This window comes from Alligator sinensis, unplaced genomic scaffold, assembly GCF_000455745.1.
Source record: "Alligator sinensis unplaced genomic scaffold, ASM45574v1 scaffold752_1, whole genome shotgun sequence".
NCBI lineage: Eukaryota > Metazoa > Chordata > Crocodylia > Alligatoridae > Alligator > Alligator sinensis.
Genome location: NW_005842000.1, coordinates 766,744 through 781,044, shown reverse-complemented (window position 1 = coordinate 781,044; position 14,301 = coordinate 766,744). Strand labels below are relative to the sequence as shown.

At 43.3% G+C, this 14,301-nt stretch overlaps 1 long non-coding RNA gene across 2 annotated transcripts in view; it reads left to right on the top strand.

The window, feature by feature from the left end:
* LOC102373383 overlaps positions 1 to 14,301 on the top strand; it is a 176,620-nt gene that overhangs the window by 26,310 nt on the left and 136,009 nt on the right. For both annotated transcript variants that reach the window (XR_003093580.1, XR_323592.1), the window contains exon 2: positions 12,375 to 12,428. This is a non-coding gene — a long non-coding RNA (uncharacterized LOC102373383). The remainder of the gene's footprint in view (positions 1 to 12,374; positions 12,429 to 14,301) is intronic.

Genomic DNA, 14,301 nt, shown 5'->3' with positions numbered 1-14,301 from the left:
TCCTTTTGTGACATTTTAGTTCATTCCTTATGCTCTCGGGATGCTGGATCAGACAACTGTCGAAGTCATAACTGAGAAGCTTTTATACACATGCTCTCAAGCAGTGGTGCTCAACCCGCAGCCCATGTGACATCCTGCATTACTGTCAGATGACGGCTACAAAACCTTTTTTAAATGTTGGAAGTAAGATGTGTGGGTGCGACCCGCATAATACATTGAAAGCTGAAAGTGTGGCCCGCTGTGGCAAATAGGGTGAGAACTGCTGCTCTAGAGTGCAGTCTCATGGGAGCTTTTGAACATTTATTTTAATTTACAGGTGACGAACCTGGCTCTCAGTTGCAGTGTAGACAGTTTACGCTCCTAGAGAAGCATACAAAGTCTGGAAGCACCTTGGGTGGTGGGATAGGAGGGAAGAGCATAAAAACATAGAGAAGTAGGGCTGGAAGGGACCTGCAGAGGTCATCTAGCCTGACCCCCCTGGTTCAAGCAAGATCATCCTTGTCCAAACCATCCTATCTAAACCATCATAATCTAAACTCTCTGTAAAACGACCATCAACCCTGATGCAACACAAGACATTGCACCCTGATCTGGCATCAAGTAAGGGTTCCCTGGTCCCTGTAAAGTAGGGGTGGGCAACATGCGGCCCGCGGGCCAGATGCAGCATGCCAGGCCGTTCTATCCGGCCCACAAGACCCCTAAAAAATTTAGAAAATTAATATTTATCTGCCCCTGGCTGCCTGTCATGTGGCCCTCGATGGCTTGCCAAAACTCAGTAAGCGGCCCTCCGCCCGAAATAATTGCCCGCCCCTGCTGTAAAGTCTCTGTAACAGATACGTCCCTACAAGTCTTGAGCAGTCATAATCCTTCACGTGATTTTGTCCTCCAGGTTTCCCAAATCACCAGATACTAGTGTTGTACGGGAAGTGGAATTCCCATTTTATGGGAATTTCTGCAATTTCAACCATTGTTTTTGTTCTGGTTTGGAATGAAAACAAGCACATTTTGATATTTTCCCGTTGAATTCAATGTTTGAAAAGCAAGTTTGTTTGGGGCCAATTGAAATGTTTTGCTTTTGATGTCAACTTTTGATGTCTAACTTTAAAAATCGTTCACGACATGAAACATTTCTCACTGAAAATGAGTATGGAACAACAACAAACCCCAAAATGTTCCATTTCAACTGAATTTCACTGCAAAAACGTTGAAAGCAACCCATTCCTGAGAAAAGTCGATGAAACTGCATTGCCAAGGGGAAAGTGCTCTGTAGTGAAAACTTCACATCAGCTTTACTAATTATTGCAGAATTTGTCAGGCCTTTTCATATGCATAGTGTTGACAGAGTCATGAGTCCTGTGAGATTTGCTGCTTTTCCTTAAAGGCCTTGGGTCATGGGAATATACTAATATCTCAGCTTTAATTTGAAATAAATGTTCACAGTTTGGGGGGAAAAGCTATAAAACCTGGATTCCAAAGGGCTAAAACCAGATAGCCACACAAAAGACATGCAAATATCTTTTGTACTTTAACAATTTCAAAATGTTGAAGTCAGTAATGGTGGGGTAACTCTGATTTTTGAACGGTGGGGGCTGGCAGTGCCGTACCTTTCTACTCCTCCATGACTACATTGTAAACTGTTTGCTTATTTTGAGAAGTTTGTTGAATTTCCATGGGAGCACAGTGAGGACTGGACCCACGACTGGGTGCTGCTGGGGGTGGGTGAATATTAGGGGGCAGATTTATGACACTTTTGTTTGTTCAGGCAGGTGAACGGTTACTGCTTTCCCCTCGTATTACTCCACCATAGATTTTTGCTCTGTGACAGATGAAATATGGCTCATCCCAGCCCAGCTCACAGATTACTAGGACAGTGCAGTAATAAATTAAAAATATATATGTATATGTGGGACAAACATCTCCCTTTCTCTGCCCCCCCCCCACCTACGCCACCATCATCTTCGAGCTCTTCATTGGCTAATGTCATGCTCGCATTTCTACAAACTTTTTTTTAGGGCTTGGAGGCTGTCTGCTTTGTCAATCATTTATAACAAGAAAATGTCTGTGGTTTTGTGGTTGGTGTAATGGATCTCAGGCAAAGAGGAGATTTTATTTTTAAACCTTTTTCTTTAAATACATTTCCTTACTCCAGCTGCAGGGCAAAATGAAATTGGTAGGGGGGGTTTGGCTGGGTTTTGTTTCGGGGATTTGGTCACTCGGGGCAAAGGGGTGCTCAAGGAGCAAACTCATGGGAACCGAGAGGCACCTGCTGAATTTGCACAAAGACGACAAACTTATGTATGTGCAGATGTAACCCGTCGAACAGTGTCTGCTTTGAACGCCCATCTCTTCTCAGTCCACAGAAGATATGCATAGACCCCAGCTCAAGAGAGCCAGGACCTTTGATGCAGTTGCAGAGTTTCATGCATCTAATTGTGGAAGTCCCTGGTTCTGCTCCTGGTATTGAGCAAGAGGGTGGCAAACACGCACCATGTCCCAAATTACTACCCAAGACTAATTGGCTCTTGGCATGCATAGTTATGGTCTGTGTGTGCCAACACATGCATTGTGCCAGTGCAGTAGAGACAGTCACTCTCTCTAAAAAAAAAAAAAAATGGTCCCCTGAGTTAGCCAGATCTCAACAGTCCTGAAGAGAGAGAGTTGTGACCCTGGCATCTCTCTTTCTGTAAAACACAACAGCTTGCAAAGTTTGGATCCGGATGGATCAAAAGACCAGGTGGTTTGAAATGGGATTGTTGTCCAAGGGCCGGTCTCAGGCCCTTAATATAAACTTTTTTATTTGCAAACCTTTAAAAGTGTTTACACTTGTAAAAGACTGCGCAGTTCCCTTTGGCCAGATTCGCGTGCAAGCCATCGTTGCTAGGTCCTGGAGTGTTTGTCTATCAAAAGGCTCCTAAGAAACATTCAAAGCAGGTAAATGTATTTAGTATCTCCAGCTCTTCAAGGTAAGCGCTGTACTTGTTTTGAAGCACAAAGATAATCAAGTCTCTGAGAGATTTCTGAATACTGCTTTTCAAACAATGCCTGGCTATCCCATCAGGCAGGCGTGTGTTGCACTGAAGGCCCTGGCTCTTTCCTTGACTTCTAACACAGTGTACAGAAAATGCATTGCAACAGTACATGATATCATGTGCCATCCCCTTTATAGTATCTAGGCATAATGAGAATGAGAGGTGAATTAAGATCATGGCAGCAACCTTAACACTGTTTTGTGCCATTTAAAGGTTTTTTAAAAAAAGCCAGTCTTTAACTTGGCGTTGTGTTATTCCTGCTCTCAGAAATGACATTGATTTCCCACCGTCGGTTGCTTTTTTGCATACAGCGGCATTCAGTTTTGCAGCCTTTGGTGCTTTTGTGCGGAGAGCCAGGGCAGCAAACGTTGGTTGCTTCGTCTTTTTTCTCAGGCTAACGCCACCAGATCCTAAATTCGCCCTCCGGCTGCTGTTCTGCATAGGCTGACACCCGGAGCCTGCAGTCGCATGTGCCGCCCCCGTGCTTTTCGCATCTGAAACATTATTTTCCCCTATCCCTGCAGGCAGCTGAGTGCATTAGGAATAATCATCGTTCTGAGGAGATCTAGGTTTCCACCTTTTCCCACTGAAATAGGGCTCGGCTCCTGATTCCTCATCTCTGTCCTATGCTATATCTTGGCTTAGTATAACCCAGAGAAGCCCTCCCGCTTCCCTGCCAGACCTAATGACCACGGGCGCTTGTACACGTGTGTGGGGTTTTTGCAATCTATCTATTCTTCGTGTCTTTCTGTGTCCCTCAACGTGATGCGATGTTTCCAGTAAGGATCCGTGCTTGCTTCCCTCTCCAATACAGCCGTTGTCTCATGCAGTCAAATCCCAGCTCCCTCCACCTTGCTTGCAGCCGTTGCGGTGCTGGCAATATCCGGCATCTGGGTGGGGATAGGTACGTGTGGTGCAAGCTCCTTCTCTTCTGAGAGACTGAAGACTTTGTGCCATAACACTCCCAGGTCTGGCTAGAGCTGGGGACCAACCTTTCCCCTTGACCTGCTTAGCCAGATGGTAACCCTTAGTGTGGCAGTGTCCGGTACCATAGTGACTTCCAAACCAGGGGATCATTGAGGGCTGTTTTACTCCTCACGGCTCCTGCAATGCAGAAAATAGAAAGGGCAGTCTAGAGAATAATGTATCATGGATAAATAGACCAGTTGGGTCCTCTGCATCTGGCATAACTCTGGCTACCAGAGACACGGTATACAGCAGCCGTCTTCATTAACTCCCCTATTGGTTATAAGGATCCGCACATTTCCCAGCCTCCTTGTGCTTGTCTCTTAGCCAGAGATCAATGGAAAGAGCAGTGGACTGGGACTTGGGAAGGCTGGGGTCTAAATCCAGCTCTGCCACTGGTGTATGGGATGACTTTGGTACATCACTGCAGCCCTCTGTGCCTCAGCTTCCCTATCTGTAAAATGGAGATCATGGCCTGGATTTCCCTTGCAACGTGTTTTGCTGATTGATTGAGCGGGTTATGGTTGGACTGCAGCAGTAACGACACAAAACAACTGAGCGGGGAGAGCGCACCCCCAAGTGATGAGCTGAACCTCACCAGGATATTTTGGTACCTTCTTCTTTTGCCTAATTAGAAACAGCTTTGATCAGCCTGGTGCTTTCAAAGTGCGACTCTGGCTACAGAACCCGGATTGGTGTTTTACTAGGAAAAGACGGGGGGGAAAAAAGGAGCAGAGATGGGGGCAGAAAAGGAAGGGAAAAAAAACTTGATGGGGGTGGAATTGGATGGGAAAATACAGCAGGGTGGGCAGGCTGGAAAAGGACAGATTGTGAAAGTAGGGAAGAGAAGAGGGTATAAGGAAATTGTATTACAAACCCCATACATGTGTGCATGCAGTCACAGAGAGACGGGGGGAGGAGAGACATGCACAGACTCACACACGTACAAGCATCATATTATGCAAGCATCAGTGCATACTATATATTAGGTAACCCTTCTTGACAACCTACATTTCCAGGGTGCGTATGCATGTGTGTGCTGCGCTTTGCTTTGTTTTCAAGCCCCAGACACGGTGGAAGGTCTCTTTACCTCGGCTGGATTTGATTTGTTTTATTTTTAAATGCAGGTACAACCGTGATTCAGAAATGCAAACTGATTTTTGCAGCATGGACTCCAGAGCAGTTGGAGAAGTTGATAAAACCAGCCTGCTCATGGAGGTTTGACCAGATGTAGCCTTTATCCTATCCATGCACCCCTGCCTGCTAAAGTGACGGTTGTCTTGACACAACCTATGTCTAGAGAGGGATGCAAATCTCTGCCCCAAAAATGACCAACCTTTTAAAAACGAAATACTGAAAAAGCCCAAACCCTGCCAACTAAATTAGAGCACAATTAAAAGGCCTGATTTAATTGATCTAAAGCTAGGAAATTCAGAAATAAGGCTCCAAATGCTTTGCTGACACCATCAGCCTCGATTCACCCCCTTGTGCAGGAATAAAAATACATAGTGACATGGTGAAGCTGAGAGCATCAGACAGGATCTGGAGATTTTACTCTGAATGTCCTGATCTTGCTGTAAGTTTAAAGTCACAATCTTTTGGGTTTTTTCCCCCCGGACCTCAATTTTTGGACTTGGATTTTCACTATTTGTTAATAGCTTGTATCAAAGTTGCCTTTTTATCTAAAAACAAAATAAGCTGCTTCCTGACTCTGCGTTTATCTACTGGCCTCTGGGAATATTTTCACCATAGGATCACTGGCAGCATGAATGACAGTCATTTCTAGTACAGGTTCAGGGGATGAAAATTTCTGAGCTAAAATATGTTGAATGTGGATGACTGACATTTTACTTTTGGATAATATAAAAAGGGGAGGGGGGGGGGAAAAAAAAGATCCCGAGCAAGTGGGAAACTGAATGTGATGCTCATAGAAGTGAGGCACTAATAGATTTGGCAAATTGTAGGCAGGTGCTGGGCAAGCTTCCTTCATATGAATTTGTTAATGCGTCTTAATCCTGACCTGCAACACCCCTGCTTGCTAATGCTGTGGCCCCTCATGACCAGGAATTGCAAAGACTGCTGAGTGGTATGGCGCTGGTTTTTATTTTAGCATCGGCAAACCTCAGTCAGGCTGCCGACTCCATTTCACTTGTGACCTAATTAGAATTTGAACCCAGTTCTCCAGATGGACTCTTTCTTTCTTTTCTTTTCTCCTTTTTAAAAAAAAAAAAATTCTATTGTGTTTGCGTCTGGGGTTTTTTCCCTGTTAAATTACAGAGAGCCCCTCATTTCCCATGACTGAGAAATTCAGATTTAAAAATGGACCAATGACCTATTGCTGGTTCTAGGAGAAAGAAGAAGCACCTTAACCTATTCCCTTCCATTTCTTTTGCTCTCTTTAGTTTGCGGTTTGCTACACTCTTGTTTCCCTTAAATTTTGCTAAATCAATAGAAGTCTCTCATTGAAGCGAGAGCTCATATGCCGAGTATCAGGTTTTGATGGCTTGAAATGCAAACCTCCGAAAATAAGGCGGTGCAATGGAAACCCCGACATTTGTACAGCAGGACTTCTATGTCATGTTTTTGGGTTTTTTTCACCATCATCCATTGCATAGCAAAAGACAAGTAATATATAGATGAGTACACCAGGTATTAAATATTTGGTAGCAATCAAAAAAGATTAGTGCTTCAATTGCAACATCAACAGAAGGATGAAATGTAAAATATGCTTGCAAACGAAGTGGCTATAGTGCTAGTGGGGAGCAAGTTTTCTTCTTTCTTCCCTGAGAAAACGCCAAACTATTTCCCATTTCTATTTTTTTTTGCATGTTGGAAAACGCTATTTTTTCAAAAACCTACACACACACACTCTCTCTCTCTCTCTCTCTCTATATGTATATATATATATATAAGTGTGTGTGTGGAGGTTTATGAAAAATAGGTTTATGAAAAATATGAAAAAAAATCCTTTTGTTGTATTATATGTGTGTGTGTATGTATGTGTGTATACATATATGTATGTGTATATAATATATATATATATATAATAAAAACCACACCAAAAAACCCATTACAAACATTTTTCTAAGGAATATTGGGTATTTGTTTTTAACATGCAGTTCAAAATAATGCATCCTTTATTTGTTCAGGTATATCTCACCGAGTTAAGTTTCACTTTTTCTGTCTTTTTTTCTTCCTACCTCCTACTTACATTTTTCTAATTTGCCCTGGTTTAAATTGTCTTTTCCCCTACCTTAGTCTACACTGGGTAAATCTGGAACCCCATCCTTGAATTGGACTGGTGACACTCTTATTCGTAGACGGAGGGAACAGGAAAATAAAGCAGCAAACATTTGTGTTTAAGTACCTAACATTTACATATGCATATACATCACCTACAAATCCCTAATCTACTGTAAAACCTAGTTGCTTCTTCACTGTTTAAATTCAGTCGCTGACAAAGACAGAAGCCTAAAAGCTAGGGAGCTATGTTCAGGTTTTCACCACTACCCATCAGATGTATTAATTGCAGCTATTAATATCGCTCTTACAGAAGGAGATTCATAGCTGCATGTCCTGCTGGATGCATCTCTCTGCGAACCAGCTGTGTATATCATACAATGCATCGAAGAGAGAGTTTTCAAAATAAGCCAGAGAATATCATGAAAAAGAGCATATTTTCCTAGCTTGGTGGTTTAAGGCTGCTGAATTCCCAAATTTTGGTTACCGGCCAATAATGTTGCTTTATTCAATTTAATAGCATGTTGTAGAGTTTGCAAGCACATTTTGAAAAATGAGCTTTATAAAATATGCAATTCTCTCCACAATCCTATTACATCACTCGTGCATTAGGGGAAAGGCATCTTTCTAAATTGAAAAGGTTTTTAATGAATCATTGTTTTGTTTTAAGATCCCATTAGATTTGCTACAATCCTCATTTTTAGAAGTCCGTATTGTCCAAACCTTTTGCACTAGCGAAAAAAAAAATTATTTGCTATCCCTTGACCTCCATCATAGCAAAATCCTCAGTGCTGTAAACCAGGGATGGGGGTGGGGAGGTCTTGGGTATTTCCAAATCCGCACTACTGCTCAGCTATGTATTTGGAATTAAAACTCATACAACGTTTAAAAACTTGATGGAAAACTGTGACCTTCCAGCTTACCTATGACTGTAGTGGAAGACAGTGACCCTAGAAGAGCGTGATTTACTGGTGAAATAAAGTAAGCCATAAAACCTGGAAATAGGATGTGTTATTGTCAGTAAAAAGCATAAAGGAAAAAAAAAACCCCATAATTGCCAGCATAAGAAAATACAGAGAAGGAGAGAGGAAGATGGAGGGGAGAAAAGGAGCATCCCCAGTGGCAAAATGGTTAAAAGAGAAGAATAAAATCCAGTAAAAAATCAAGCAGTCAAGTAGTTAATTGACTTTGCTTTAATCAGCCCAATGAATATTCATTAGTGTGCTGGTCCTAATCATGGGGGCCATGTTGTCCGCATTTAGTAAGCGCACGCTTCGCATCATGCATGCCTCAACAGCTTCCCTTCCTGTCTGCACTGACATTAAATTTAGAGGCTTTACGCCTTCACTAGCTTGCAGTTAGCACTGATTGGCCCAGCTGCTCTACTTGAAAATGCCATAGCAACCCCTGGCTGGTTGCCTAGCAACATTTTTTTTCTTTTTTTCTTTTTTTTTTTTTTTTGCAAAGGCCTGAGCCAGTAATCCATAGGCTTAGTGTAGAAAATATGCCTTTGTGATTGTGTGCGTGCATGCGTGTGCGTGTGTATAGATATATAGATATATCATGTAAGAGAGAGGGAGAGAGATTGAATGGGTGGAAAGCATGCACATCTTCTCCTGTGTAACTCGACTCTCGTGAGTGCCTGATCGCCTTCCAATAGGATCAGGTGTTGTGATTTTTTCTTTTTTTTTAAATAGGTGCAAAATACACCCGTTGGCTAGCTATGCAGCTCATTTCCAAACCTCATCCAAAAGGAGGAGGAATTTACTTCTATCGACATTATCCCCAAGAGGGAGAAGAAGCTACTGCTTGAAGAGGGATAGGGCCAGATTATTCAGAGAGAACAAAGTCCTACCCCCTAAAGGAGGGGATCTGGAAATAACGCTGCGCCATAGATCGGTGGAGTCGGGCGGGCATGAAACTGGAGTCATGCAGTGGGGAGTCAGGCCCCTGGGCCGCGCGGCTTCCCTCTGCTTGTAAAGAGAACGAGGTCCCTGATAGGGACGGGTCACGCGCACCCGACGCCGATCCTGTTCCAGATACAGGTGGTGGAAGGAGTGCTCCCGATCCAGGGTTTTGGGTCGAGTCTTTATAGAAATGGGAGCGATCGGTCAAACCCAGGCCTGGACTTGAGTTCTGATTTCAAACACCATCGTGGCCCAGGATGCGGGATCGGATTCTGGCTTGGACCTTAAAACCCATTTTGTACCTCCGCCAAGGATTTGGGGGCTGGAAGCCTCCTAGCTGAATTAAACATAATCCTCATCGCTTTTATAGAGAGGAAGAGCCTGATCCTATGAAGGGCTGGCTTCCTTGGCACCAGGGAGTTGCAGAGGGAAATGGATAAAACGACTCTGGGGCCTGCAGACTAGAGGGCTGTATGAGAGCATTGTACAATTTGCGACGTACTTGGAGAGTGTGATGACAAGGGAACCCAGAAAGACAGAGTATTTTAGAGGGGCAGGCATTAGGTGCTTTCAAAATGCATGAGTCATGTCTTAATGGTTTTTTTCCCCTGCCTTCTGGACCTCAATTTAAAGCAGAAAAAGTGGCTGCAAGTCAAAAATTAGCTAAATAAAACAACCCTGAAAGAAGAATTGGCCACTAAGCACTTCTGTTGTATTATCCTGAATTATAAAAAGTGCCATTTCCAGCTCAGGCTCCACACACGTGATTTAATTCGGGCACTCAAAGCTTCTCTTTAATTATTGCAAGTGGGGGAAAAAAGGGACAGTTGTCCCCACCCAGGGCTCCTGACAGCCAGGCTTCGTGATACCCACTTCCCCATCGCTCAAAGAAACCTTTGGCTGGTGGGCTCCAGGCTTGGCTTCCTTCCAACCAGGTGCAAGAAGGAGCCCTACCTTCCCATGGCAAGGCCTAGCATTAGCATGGCACTGTTTAAATCTAGGGAGGTTTGAGATCTGGGTGATTTAAAAAACCATGGTAGCACATAGGGAAAGGGGCTGATTTACAGCTGGTTCCCTGCATGCTGAATTGCACAGAGGAGTAGAAATCGATGCAATCCAATGAAGCATTGGACTGGCTGAAGTCCTTAAGCAGACCCATTAGGTTACATTTTTTCTTGCACCTTCCCCTTGCCCTGGAAAGTTTTCACTGGTTTCTTACTAGGGTCTCACTACCTTAGAAGCACCGTCTCTTGGTTGGATTCTGCTGCTTTTACACAGGCAATGCTCTCTTTTACATCAGCAAGAGCTTGGCCGGAGGAAAAAAACCCACCCATGACCCTGGTGTGAAGGGCCAAGAGCCAGCACGCTCTATTTAAATGAAAGGAGCCTTGAGCTGCTTGGTTAATGCATAGGGGAATGGTGCAAAGGGTATTCTAGCCAACTCGGATTGAAGAAGAGTAATCAAATGTGGGAATAAGCAATTATTCCTCCGCATCTGAATCACCACATACCAAGACAAGGTATTGGCCTTGATCGGTCTGTCTAATGGACGGGTTGTGGCTTTTAAGTGAAAAAGGGAGCATCCTCCACCCGCAACCAGATGTCAGACATACAGATTAGATTTAAGGCCTCCCTGCCCAGAGCATCCACCTGGCTCCTGCTGTGCGGGCTCCAGTTTGTTGTAGAACATTTATGGTGAGGGGAAATAGGGTTTCTTTTTCATTATTTTTTTTTTCTTAGCAAAATCAATAGCAAATATGGTTGTAAAGAGAAATAAGTGGAGAAAGATGTCTTGTGAGACGCACATGTATCAAGTAGGCCAATTTTCCTTTAATCTATTGGAGAAAAGGTGCAGGAATGTTTTATCCCTGTGAAAATAGAGTCCTGCAACATGGCAAGGTTGCCAGAAAGCAAAGGGATCAGCAGGGTGACGGCAAGGCGTTCCTGGCTACAGCTGATAGCAAACAGAATAAAAATCAGGAATCCTGTTTTGTGATTCCGGATTTGAGAACAGATTTTTAATTCCTCCCCTACATTTCATTTCAATTAAATGAAAACGACAGCAGAAATATTTGGGGAATAAAACCCCCACCTTCTAAAAAAAAAAAATTCAAAGCCGTTATTTTTCCAAAAGAGAACAAAAAGCCTTACCCCCACCCCCAAATCCCCGCAAAACCGGTTTTGATGGAAATCATTCAAACAGCTCAAGTCACTAGCATTCTCATTAAAAAAAACCCCATACCCCACAGCATTATACATTTATTCGTTCTTGTGATCAGACTTTATTGATTAAAATTTCTGAATAGCCAACCTGGTTATAATTGCTAAACCCTTGAAGGGGTCCATTCAGCAGATACCATCCATTAAATCTGTGTGAGATATGTAGTGTTCAAGCATCCACACCGAGCTTAACATGACTGTCCTTTGGCCTTAATCACCCCGTTCTCGTGGCATCGTCCTGCCACCTTGCATTCATTGTGTGCTAATGTATGCAATGACTTTCAAGGATGGTTCAGCTATGAAAAGTCAGGCCCTGAGTCCTGTGAATCGATACAGGACCGAAAAAAAAGCAGGTTTAAGAATAAAAAAATGAAAACCACCAAGCTGAGTTCATGGGATCCTATTGCTCACCATGGGCTGAGAGTTGAGTCTTTTGTCACGTTTGTGTGTATTGAATATGTCCACAAATATTAGCAGAAATAACTGTGATCAGAAATGGTGTTTGCTACTGGAAATCTCTTCTTCATTAATGTCTTCTCTACATTGTTTCAATTATCCAGTCAGGGGACAGAAAAAAATACCACGTGATTTGGGAAATAGAGCGTGCAAGACAAATAAGAGGCTGTGAACAGTGAATAGGCAGCGCACAGTCCAGGGACAACCCTTAGCCTCAAATAATTCACCCTTAGGCTGAATGGTTATGAAGGGTACCGCGTGCCTGAAAGCTTGTCTGGGATCTCTCCCAACTGTACATTTGGTTAAAAAAAAAAAAAAAGATACCCCCTCCCCCCCAAAAAAACATCCCAATGAATGAAAAAATACATTTACGATTAATTCAGATTGAATGGTTTGCTTTTCTAACCAAAAAGCGGATCCATTTATAAGCGGATGGTTTTCATAAGACATGGGTCTCCTGCTCTAGTCCTAAGTAAAATAAAACCAAATGTTTATACATATCAGTAGGTTTAAGTGATGGATTTAATGTCATTTCCTACTTTGATTTGTCTTACAGTGTGTTTTGCTGGAGACTGAAACCCTGTGAAGCAGTCCCCGTGGTAGAGGGAAGGTAAGTGCTGGGCAGCTTTCACTGCAGTTTTATGTTGTTTGATAAATATAAGTCCCTTAAAGACATTTTAGCTTTGGAGTACTACAGCGCTGTGCTTGCCGATCCCATGGGTCAGCATTTGCTTTGATGCATACTTTCCCCTGAAGACACAGAGCCGTGGAAATATTTCCTTATCCAGGTACTTCCCTTCAAGGCAAATAGCTGCTAAACAGAGTGTAAATCTGATATTGCTACTACTTTATGATAAAGTTGCTTCCAAAGGTGCCTGGTACTGTTTTCTGGCAGGGAGCTGGAGGTCAAGGGATGGATCCAGCTGGGCGAGTTGCAAGACCTGCCGCTGGATCTTGCTCGTGTGGTCAGAAACATTTGCACACCGAGACAGGAGATGGGATGGGGGCAGAGGGATGGAGTGACAAAGGATGACCAGGAAGAAACAATGAAACAGTACCCTGAACAGTTTGGGTGATCAAAATCCTTCCTTTCATACATTTCCTCTTTACCGCACCCTGTTCTTCTGCCGCAAGGCATGAGTCAACCCAAAAAGTTGGGTGGGGAGGAGAGGGGAACAATAATGTCAGGAGAAAGGCGTCCATCCTCCAGACCGTGCAAATAAAAGGGCTGAACCGAGGAAAGAAGCAGGTGATTTCTGAAACTACAAATGCAACCAGCTACCAAAATTCAAACGCTACCTGAGCTGCAGGGTCATAATGCCCAGGAACATGGCAGCATTTTCTCTTTCCCCTCTGAGCTTGTAAATGTGGTAGCCACATCCGTCCCACCCATTGGCACCCTCCGTAGTGTCCGGAGATGGGCACGCAAGGTACCTCCTACCAAGCATCACCTGCCAGGCTCGGGAGAAGGCTGTGGTATGTTCTGACATTTTCCATAAAGCAGGGCTCACGGTTGGGTATTGCTGCTAATAATAGTGATGACAATTAGCAAGTGGGGTTCAGGCTGGGATGGAAGAATGGACCCATCTAGTCCATTATCCTTTCTATCAGCCATATGATGGCTTAAGTAAGAAGGCCAAAGGAAAACCTTGTTTCTTCTGCTTACCAAGTGTGGTGGTAATTTGGGGGCTTTGCATTTAACATTTTCTCTTCAAGAGGGATTTTTTTTCTTTTTGTTACTATAATGTGTGTGTGTGTGTGTGTGTGTGTGTGTGTGTGTGTGTGTGTGTGTATATATATATATAATTTAGAAATGAGGGGGCTTTGGGGGAGATTTTTCTTCTGGCTCTTATTTAATCAAAACCAAGCCTTCTCTTCACTGCTTTGTGCTTAAATTCATGATTGAATAAATTCTGCTGAATTAATTTGCCAAGCTATGACTATAAAACAATGACAAAGAAACCCCCACCAAACAACCGCCGCCACAAGCAACAAATATTTACGCCATGAAATGGAGGTTAGCTTTTCTGTTTAGCTGGGCTGGTTGACACAATGTGATTGGACCTAATGGCATATAAAAATGTGGGGGGGGGGACTCCAAAAAAACACCATGCCTGGGCTGGGAAGGGGAAGAGGAGGACAGGGTGATCTACATCTGCAGAAGCATTGATGCAGGAAGACATAAGTGCTGTGTTGTGTCTAGTTGCATCATGTGTGAATCCATCAGTGACTTAAAGAAATGGCAAACTCGAAGCAGCCTCCCGCCACTGCTTCTCCATCTCCAGTTACTGACCCACTGGTAATGCATGTTCTGTTTTACCTTTTCATGCCTTCAAGAAACCCTTTATGGGGAATCTAGATGATTTTTTTTTTTTTTAGTTGAAGCAAGAGCAGGAATGTCTGCAAACATTGGTTAAAAACTATCATCAAATCACTGGTACACTGCGCTATTCGTACTACTACTGCTGTACCACAATGACATG